The sequence below is a fragment of the Rattus rattus genome, chromosome 13 (genome assembly GCF_011064425.1).
Source record: "Rattus rattus isolate New Zealand chromosome 13, Rrattus_CSIRO_v1, whole genome shotgun sequence".
Classification (NCBI taxonomy): domain Eukaryota; kingdom Metazoa; phylum Chordata; class Mammalia; order Rodentia; family Muridae; genus Rattus; species Rattus rattus.
Genome location: NC_046166.1, coordinates 7,608,087 through 7,618,872, shown reverse-complemented (window position 1 = coordinate 7,618,872; position 10,786 = coordinate 7,608,087).

Genomic DNA, 10,786 nt, shown 5'->3' with positions numbered 1-10,786 from the left:
TTGTTCTAAACCACTTGGCTTTGGAGTGTCTTGCTACTTAGAGATAACTGATAGCCCCATCCATCATGTTCCCAGTATCAATTTCTTCCTCTCCTAAGAAAGTATTAGCTTCAAGATTATACATATACATGCATGTATGTATATATACGAACAAAAAATTAATAAATGAAATATTACATGTCAATGTTGGTGTGCTGGCTTAGCATGGTGAATCCCAAGGTTTGATGCCCAGCACAGAAAACAAACATAGCCGACATGCTGAAGAAAACACTGCAGTCCATCTTTCTGTGTAACTAATGAACGTTTCTTCTTTTCTGAACTTAGGGTTATTTTCTCTATTTTTCTTGAAAATTTTTCCATAAATTTATCGGATCTCTTCCTGTATGCTAGGGGGTGTCTCAAGAGTGAAATACTTGGGCTTGCTTAATTTTCTAGAAACTCGCAAGAATAGTGTTAAAGATTAACAGACAAGTAAAAACCATGCTTTGTAAGGTCCTGGAAAGGAAGAATTAGGGATGTGGTGGTGCACATCTGCAATTGTGGCTTTAGGGAGATGGAGACTGAGAAACCAGGAATTCAAGGAGAGCATTAGGCACAGAGTAAACCTCAGGCTGGTCTGAGCCACAGGAAGCCCTGTCTCAAAAAAACAAGGACAATGGAAAATCATAAAGAGGCAACAGAGGAGGAGTGAGGAAGGAGGAGGGGGGGGGGAGGAGGAGGGGGGGGGAGGAGGAGGAGATGGGGAGGAGGGGAGATGAGGGAGGAGGAGAACAGGGCAAAATAACAATGGCAAATTTAACCACAACTTACACAAATTCTTTGAGTTCATGGTGGATATTCCCAGAGGACCGTATGCAACAGGGCTTTGAGGCTGTAATGCCCAGAAAGGAGTACAGAGGTGCCAATTTCATATTGCCTTTGCAACCAAAAGGAAATACATAGTTTAATTGGGACATGGTCCCTTCAACACATCCTTAGTATAGGTAAATGAATCACTGTTCTTCCCAGCAGTTAATTTAGATGGCACCAAAGAAAACTAGACTCCTTCTCCCTCTGATGAGTCACATTTCCTTCACGAAGGTCACTTGACAGAACTGTTACAGACTCAGATAGGACACAAGGGACTCTGCTTAATATCTGGCAATTTTCTTGAGCCTCTTTATTTATTAAAAGAATGTATCCATTAGCAGGCATTAGTACATCATTAGTACATTCTGTCTAGATGGGGGTTAAAGCCTCTATAGCTTGAAAGACGATGTTTTTCAAAGAAAAAAAATTAGTGGCATTAATAGCCCCATGGAATAGATACGGCTTTCTCGTTGTAACCTCTCCCTCCCTCCTCTCCTCCCAAGAGGAACTGGACACTGCCTACTTCTGTCAAAGATCCAGGCCATTTTCTCCCTGGGCTGTGGGTCAGCTCTGTCACTCCAGCCTCTCTGGTGACAATGGCACTATCCACAGGGAATAAATAAAGCTCCTTAGCCCGTCTTACTCCACTTCATCCGGGGGAGAAGGGCTGTCTCATCAGAAGGGACTGGGTTTTAGCATCGGGAAGCAAATCACATTAGAGAAAGACGCCTTCCATAGCTCAGGACTGAAACTGATCTCCTTTTTGACCTTTAGTTTGAGACACATGCTCTCTGGAAAATGTACCCAGGGTAGACCAGGGGAGAGGTAGCTCTGCTGGTGAATGGGGTTCCTGATTTACATGCTATTACTTTTTAATTATCATGCCCAGTGATGGATTTTTTTTATTGTGACATTTCAAATATAAATTAATATGCCTTAATATTTGTCACCCTCTCCCATTGCCCTGTTTACCTGTCCCTCAACCTCCTCTTTCTAGTTCCCACCCTTCTTCAAAGTAGAGGCTCTCTTTGCTTTTACGTCAGGCATATCTTGTTACACTCTCTCCCCATGTTCCTTCTCAAACTCCTCTTCCTGTGTCACGATCTCTCTTTTAGGTTCATAACACTGACACACAGAGAGAGGGGGGGGGGAGGAAGAGAGAGAGTTTTTAAACCTAAATTCTCTGTATGAGAGAACATATGGACCATTGATTTTTTTTTCCTGATTTAGACTTCTTTCACTTAACATAATAATCTTTAATTTTGGCCATTTTCCTAAAAATGTCATGATTTCATCCTCTTTAGAGCTGAACAAAAGTCTATTGTGAATATATTGTGAAGTCTTTATTCATTCGAATTGGTTGCTTTTCTCTCGCTGTGACAAAACACCACGACCAAGGCACCTTACAGAAGGAAGCGTTTAATTGGGACTCACAGTTTGAGAGGATTAGGAGTTCGTGGCCATCACGGTGGGGATCGGGGTAGCAGGCAATCAGGCAGGGCATCAGAGCGGCAGCTTACAGTTCACATCCAAATTCTCCGACAGAAAACAGAGCAACAGAGACATCTTTCCCTTTTTCTCATCTGACTCCCACAAGGCTATCTCGTGTTCCGCTGCTGAAATCTCAATTATTCCAGGCGTTGATGTTTTATTTTCTGAAATCCTATATACTTAGTATCCTTGCGAATTTATGATTTATTCTTTTCAATGGACTTAAGAATTAAATGATCGCTTACATGTTAACTATCCTACCACCGGGGCTCACCAGGTGCAGCAGGATGGCTGTGTGACAACTGACGACGCCGACAGTATGCCACCCTTAAATCTGGAGAAGAGCCATTCGAATATTTCACTCTAATAATGAAGCAGTAGCAGAGAGCCCTGTTAAGAGCGGGCGGTGACTATCAAAACAGGGCTACGACAGAGTCCTCCAGAGCCATGGGGGCTGAAGAGGGCTCAGTGGTTAAGAGCATTTGCTGCTCTTGCAGAGGACCTGGGTTCCGTCTCCAACACCCACATGGTGGCTCGCAGAAAGCTACAAGACCAGTTTCGGGAGATCTGATCCTTTCTTCTGATCTCTGTGGGCACTAAGCACACATGGGGTGTATGTGTACATACATGTAGGCAGAACAGCCATATCCATAAAATAAACAGATCTAAAATGGTTTTATAGGAGCCCTAGAGGTCTAAGTATGATGTCATCAGTCAGTGGGGAGATCATTCATTTGCAGCCGGTAAAATGCAACCGTGCTTCTAGGGAGCTCCAACTACATTGTATTTAGGAGAACACGCAGACAAGTTGCTTTGGACTAGTAAGTGGAAGCCAGATAGAAGCGGATCGATTATTTGACCCAATGTGCCAAGCTTGCGTGTCGGGGGCAGAGGGCTGGTTGATATGATTTAGTGTGGAATGTCCCCCACAGGCGAGGTTTGAACATTTGGTCCTAGCTGGTGATGCTATTTTTGCAAGGCTGTGAAACAGTTAGGAGGGAGGACCCAGTGGAGGCAGGTACTGGGGATGAGCCCTTGATGGCTACAGCTAGGCACTTGGTTCTTGGTTCTGCTCAATCTGCTTACAAATCCACACTGATGTGGACAGCCGAGACCAGGAGCCAAAATAACTCTCCTCCTCACTCTGTCTCTGTCAGGTGATGTAGTCATAGTGACACTGAAGTAATCAATACACTTGACTTCTTCTGTTGTTTGTTTGTTTTTGAGACAGGGTCTCTCTACATAGCCCTGGCTGTCCTGGAACTCACTGTATAGACTAGGCTGACTTCAAGCTCAGACATCCTCCTGCTTCTGTCTCTCAGGTACTGGGATCAAAGGGATGCGCCATCAAGCCTGGCTGCTGCTGCTGCATCCTCCTCCTCCCCTCCCCCTCCTCCTCCCCTCCCCCTCCTCCTCCTTTTTATGGATTGTCTTCTTAACTACATATTCATAAAGAAGCAGAACTGCTTCAGGGAAAATGGCAAGGTTGTCAAGACAAAAAAGTCACACAGAAATGTGTCCTGGTCAGATATCGTATAAGGCATTTAGAAGAGGTAGAGGGAAGGGGAGTGGAGGGGAAAGGGGAGGAGGGGGAGGGGAGGGGGAGGGGAGCAGGGAGGAGGGGAGGGGAGGAGAGGGGGAGGGAAGCAGGGAGGAGGGGAGGAGAGAGGGAGGATACAGGGAGGAGGGGAGGGAGAGGAGGAGGGAGGAGGAGAGGAGGGAGGGAAGCAGGGAGGAGGGGAGGGAGGGGAGGGGGGAGGGAAGCAGGGAGGAGGGAGGAGAGGGAGGATACAGGGGGAGGAGGGAGGGAGAGGAGGAGGGAGGAGGAGAGGAGGGAGGGAAGCAGGGAGGAGGGGAGGGAGAGGGGGAGGAAATAGAAGAGAGGAGAGGAGGCTACCTCAGCTTTAACTGCTGAGACCAGTGACAGTAAAGCCTTGTGTGAGGTTGCCCAAAGAGCTTCTCAGAAGGAATTTGTCAAAATACAACAAAGGCTTTGCTGTTGTTAAAGCTGGGGTTTTGGAGGCTGGCGGAAGCCCTTGCTTCTCTCATTCAGTTCTTTCAAAGGTGTCTGGGATTCATTCTTTGTTTTAGACGCAGGAGGGAGGGCTTGCATTTCTTTCCTGTGTGTGCTCACGCATTTCTGCTGATAGCATTTCTGAAGGCTGAGCTCTCGATCTGCCATTGGCATTTGTTCGGGCGAAAGCCGTCTACACTGATGTGATGGTTTGATTATGTTCAGTCCAGGAAGTGGCACTATTAGGGATGGCTTTATCGGAGTAGGTTTGGCCTTTTGGGAGGAAGTGTGTCACTGGAGGAGGGCTTTGTGACCCTCCCCCTAGCCACGTGGGAACAGTCTCCTAGCAGCCTTTAGATAAAGACATAGAACTCTCAGCTCCTCCCGCACCATGCCTGCCTGGATGCTGCCATGCTCCTGCCTTGATGATAATGGACTGAACCTCTGAACCTGTAAGCCAGCCCCAATTAAATGTTGTCCTTATAAGAGTTGTCTTGGTCATGGTGTCTATTCACAACAGTAAAACCCTAACTAAGACGATTGGCAATGATACTCTGGGCCCTGACTGACAGGAAACCTCATATTGATTGGCATATGCAATAAAGGGACTTACTGGTTCACTGAGCCGCCAGCCGCAGGCCTGTGAGCCATTAGCTCTACCTACATAGGATGCACTTTCCCCTTCTCTCTGTGTGGGTTGGACACAGTCTCAGGCAGGCAGCAAAATGACTAGAGCACCTTTGGGTCTTGCCATCTGTCTGCTTTTGCTCTATTAGAAAGCATGAGGACCTGAGTTTAATCTCCTAGCACCTACATAAAGAAGTCAGAGGCAGCAGGGTGTGCTGGTAATCCGGGCACTGGGAAGGTAGAAACAAGAGGATGCCTGGGGCTCTCTGGTCAGTCGGCTAGCTGAATTGATGAACTCTGGGTACACACACACACACACACACACACACACACACACACAAGCACTCTTCACACCTGAAGTTCATATAAAACGTTTCCATCTTGGATTGTTTGTCGGCTCGTCTGTTTGGGCCAGAATGATCACGTGTCTATTCCTGAACCAACCTGGAGAATATCATGCATTCTATATCTAAGATCTGGGTTCCTAAACTCCTCTCTGCAGTGAGGCAGTTGGACACCCCAAGCCCACCGCCCCCATAGACCTATAGGACCTACACGACAGCCAAAAGCAGGACTATCCTCCCTCTACCTCTGGTCTACACACGACTGGAGAGATCTCTGAACAAAATCCAAGAGCTGTCTAAAGCATGCAAAAGACAGTAAGCATGAGGTTACCTTCCAAAGGCTTCTCTGTGCACAATTATAGAGCAGGCTACTCCACCAGAGGCAGCCCAACAGGGTGCTGCACACGTCCCAGAGCCCAGCCTGCCAGATCTTTATCTATGGAAGTGTAAGGATTTCCAGGAGGAAGTGAGAGCCAAGAGAACAACCACAGCTCCCAGGTCACTGGGCAAAGCCAATTGTTCCCGGTCCATATGGGATGCTCATTAACCTCATCACACAGAATGAGTGAAGGGGGGGGGGACTGGAGCTCCAAAGCTTCCACTGCAGCATCTGAGGGAGAAAACAACTTTAAGAATAAACTCCCCTCAAACGGGGAAACAGATAAAATTTGAAAAAAGAGTCTATCTGAAGTGAAATAGTCTTTAATTGCTCCTCCCCTCCCCGCCCCTGTATCAAGGAACAGAGAAGTAGGAAAATACACTGTCTTTGAATAGAAAAATAAGAGTAATGTTGGAAAAGATCCATTATTTTGGCTTTTTGTTTGTGTGTATCTGGCGGCCTCCAGAATTTACTATGTAGACCAGGCTAGCTTGGAACTCACAGAGCTCTCCCTGTTAGTTAGTTGCTTTTTTTTTAAAAAATTATTTATTTATTATATATAAGTACACTATAGCTGTCTTCAGACACACCAGAAGAGGGCATCAGATCTCATTACACATGGTTGTGAGCCACCATGTGGTTGCTGGGATTTGAACTCAGGACCTCTGGAAGAGCAGTCAGTGCTTTTAACCACTGAGCCATCTCTCCAGCCCTAGTTGCTGTTTTTAACCATCGACCATTAAATTCCTTCTTTCATTCTGTCACCAAGGTTTTTGGTAAGTGTAGTTTTAGTCGATTTTTCCAATGGGGGCTTAGGGTCCAGGGGAGCAGTCTGTCAAAGCCTTCCTTGCTGTGGGCTGAAATCGATTTAACCTTGGCTGTACATCTGACCCATTCTGCTAGCATCCATTGAGGGTCACTGGTGTTCCTGGCTTCACTGTCACAAGATCACCCGGTCACATGGTCAGCAGCTGTCTTTCTTCCTTTCCACAGGAAGAGGGTGCTTTCAAGATCACTGTCCCCAGAGGCATTAGATGCTGCTTCTCAGCGTCTTGGACCTTCCTCTGGTGTCTGTTCAAATGGGTCACTGAGTGACTGAGCTACCGCTAACAAGAACCCAGAAGCAGAGAGAAATCCTTGGTTTAGCTCTGGCCTTGAGAGCCTTACAACCTTTCTGGCAATCAAGCCCATCAGGATTCCATCTACTTTGGAGTTGATAAATGGGCCCTAAAGAGCAGAGGGCGTGAGAATGATACATCTCTTCCGCCTCCCAGAATCCAAAGAGCCCAGCAGTACCAGAGAACAGTGGGAAAGGAGGGAACAGAGAATCTGGTAAAGGCTACATTGTAGAAAGTTCTGGAAGCCAGAGTTCTCGATCTGGTGAGCTAAGGAGAAAGAAAAAAAGGAATGATCCCCATCTCGAGGCAGGATGTGATAGTTAAATTTGCTTTGAGCTCCCTTCCCACGGGTGATCCAGCCTCTGGCCACCCGCCAGAGCTCTCTGGATTCTCAAATCAGAGACACATACACACATACCAGCTTAATTTTTAATATGCCTAACTAGCTCAATGGTTGGGCACTTCTAAACCTCCCCGTGGCTAGCACACACTCCCCTCCGGTGCTCCTGATTTAATATTTGCTAAGTCTATATTTTATGTCTGCTGTCCGAGACCCAGTCAGGGGAGTGACCCCTGTGGCTGCTTACCCTGATTCTTACATTTCAGTGGTCCTTTCAGTCTCATCTTTCTGCTTCCCCATCATGGCGATTCTCTCTGCTCCTCATCTCCCCCCCATCCCTTGTCCATGCAATCTAAAAGTCCCGCCTCTGTCTCCCTAACCAGCCATTGGCTGTACAGCAGTTCTTCATTACCAATCAAAGTCTGCTGGGGGCAGGGACCCCCTGCGTCTGGAAGCGCGGCTTTTGGGAGCTGAATTAAGACAAAGCATTAGAATCATTTCCCAACAGAAGCCAGCGTGTTCTCCCCATTCCGTCAGATCGCCAACCCAATGAAGGAAAGGGTACAATCTTCACGTCGGTAACGATGGTCTCATCCTGTTTAGCAGCCACACGATGCTGAGAAAGCCGCATACGTACACTCTCTGACCGGCAGGGACCGTCAAACTGCTTACTCCACGTGTGCTCTTGCAGCTCTTGGGAGATTTGAGGCAATCACTGGGCAAGCGAATACAGGCTAATTTGATGGACGACGAAAAGCAAGAACGCTGGGCCAACCACCAGCCATGGAAGTGGTTCTCTTCCATCTAGCGCCAATCAGTTGGTCCACCTGACCAACAAAACCGTGAGAAACGATAAAGGTTTAAATGTGTTCTGAGTGTTTTGTTTTGCTGTGCCTCGAAGGCAGCTGTTAAGCTGTAGATGAACTCGCAGCTATCGTGTTAGCAGAATTTTCACTCTGTGCATGGGTGCATGTGTGTGCATGTGTGGGCATGGGTGCACGTGCGTGCGTATGCATGCGTACATGCTCACACAGTGTCCTTGTGGAGCCCAGAAGAAAATAACTTGCAGAAGCTGGTTTCTTCTTTCTACCGTGTAGATTCTGGGAACCTAACTTAAGTCATTGCGCTTGGGAAGAAACACCTTCACCAAATAACCCGTCAAACCTGCCCCAGTCCCTCTACTCTTCTGGGCATGAAACTTCTTTTCTCTGATTAAAAAAAAAAAATCAGCTGAGGTCTACAGAGGTGGCTCGGCACTTAAGAGCTGAGCTCCTTGTCTAGAGGACCCAGGTTTGATTCCCATCACCCACAAGATGGCCCACAACCATTCTCAACTCCAGTTGCAGGGAATACAAGTCCTCTCCTGGCTCTTCTAGCCGCCTCCAGCACCAGATATGCACGGGCACACATGCAGGAGACGCTCTCATAAAATAGTAATATATTATTTTAAAAGACAAATCACCCAGGTACCTGAGCTCTGGCTGGTGTTTCCCAGTGTCTGTTGGTCAGGAACATCCGGAGTCCACTGAAACAGTGCACCTCTGAGGTGGATGGACGTCAAAAGATCCCTCGGCTTCGTCTCAGGGCTGGTCAACCTTCCTATGATACAAATAGTCTATGGAAGTGGGTTTTAGGGGTTTACCCTTTGTATGAACCTCTCAGCTAGGTCTCCTTGGGCACATAATGTGTCCCTGGTAAGCTGCAGACGTTGAACGTTCAGTGCAGCTTTGAAGTGAAACAATGTAATTCGTGGGAAAACTCATTCTTTATTCCATAGACAGAACTTTGGGGGCTGGATTGAACTCAGACCTCCCGCCATAACCGAGCGCCTCCCCAAGGATCTGTAGTCCTCAGCCAGGCTGCGACCACTCCAGATTGGGTTTGAGGTTCAGATTCTGAGTTGGACGTTATCCACGGTAGCCCAGAGGCACAGTTCTCCACTTCGGAGTGAGTGTGAGAACGGGGTGGGGGGGAGATGGTGCTCTAACAAGTAGGTCACAAGATTCAGTGATAAATGAGTCTTTACATTTTGTTCATATGTTTTGTAAGTGTGAAAATGCCTATAAATGAAGGATTTTTAACACAATTATGAATTATAATAACCCCAAGTTTTAGCCAGGAGTTAAGTCCGATGCTCAGGTGACCCAGAAGGACAACAATCTGCCACCTTAAAAATTGCTATGGTAGGGGAGCTGGGGATTTAGCTCAGTGGTAGAGTGCTTGCCTAGCAAGCGCAAGGCCCTAGGTTAGGTCCCCAGCTCCGAAAAAAAAAAAAAAAAAAAAAAGGAAAAATTGCTATGGTGGGTTGTTATGGTACACACCTGTGACCTCAGTACTTGGGAGGTTGAAGCAGGAGGATCATGAACTTGAGGCCAGCCTGGGCTACATAGAGAGATACTGTCTCCAAAACACACACAGACAGCTGCTTGGTTGTACAGTGGCGCAGGTACGCCGAGGACTCCGTGTAAGAATGTTGTCGCTCGGGGTTGGGGATTTAGTTCAGTGGTAGAGCGCTTGCCTAGCGAGCGCAAGGCCCTGGGTTCGGTCCCCAGCTCCGAAAAAAAAGAAAAAGAAAAAAAAGAAAAAAAGGAAGAATGTTGTCGCTCACCTGACCTAGAAACAAGGTCAAAAATAAACCTTACAGGCGCCATTTCCCAGCTTCCTATATTGCTGTCTATTCATGGTTCCCTGGAAAGTGTTTGAGCTTTGGTAACGATGGCTTATGTAGATCTAAGGCTTTCAAGCTTAACTTTGGTTTACGATTATTGGGGAAGGGTCATGTATGCTACAGTACACAGAGAGATATCAGAGAGCAACCGTGTCAAGGTCTCCCCTCTATCCAGGGACTGAACTCGGGTCACCGGATTCCTCATCAGGCAGCAAACACCTTCACCTGGCGAGCCATCTCACCAGCCACCAGACTCTTACTTTTTTGAAGGACTGTCAATAAACCATGTTGCCAGACATGGTGGTGCGTGACCATAATCCTAAGAGGTAGAGTCAGGAAAGGGAAAAGCTCAAGGCCAGCCTGCATTACGTGAGACCCTATTTCAAAACAATTAAGAGGGAAAAAAGAAATCATAAACCATAAGCCACAGAATTATGATTTAGAATTTCCATACTAAAAGTGTAACATATTCGCAACAATCTTCGAAGATTACGTAGGAATACGTGATGCTTTTCTGCTTGGGAAGCGGATGACTTGGAAGACAGCCTTGGTATTGAGCTCATCAATGAAGACTTCTCTCTCCACATGGAATTGCTTTGTACTGGGCAAGGAAAACCACACCCACCACAATTTCTAGCTTTTCTTTTAGTCCACACCAGTGGTGGACTGGAAAATATTTGGCACCGGATCTCCAAGTGAAAAGGCTCTGTTGTGTGAACACTGGTGAAGCCCATGGTGTAAGCACTCCCAGTGTGGCTGATTTCCAGATGTCAGAGGCTAACACTAAACATAGAGTTAGGGACGGCTGTGGGCAGCCTGTTCTACTCAGGGACTCTATCATACAGATGCACTAGATGTAATAGCCTCAAGAAAATGATAATTTTGGTATAATTAAGAAATGAAAAAAATTAATGCTTATGACATTTTAATTTGTTTGTAAGTATATAAAGAAAAAA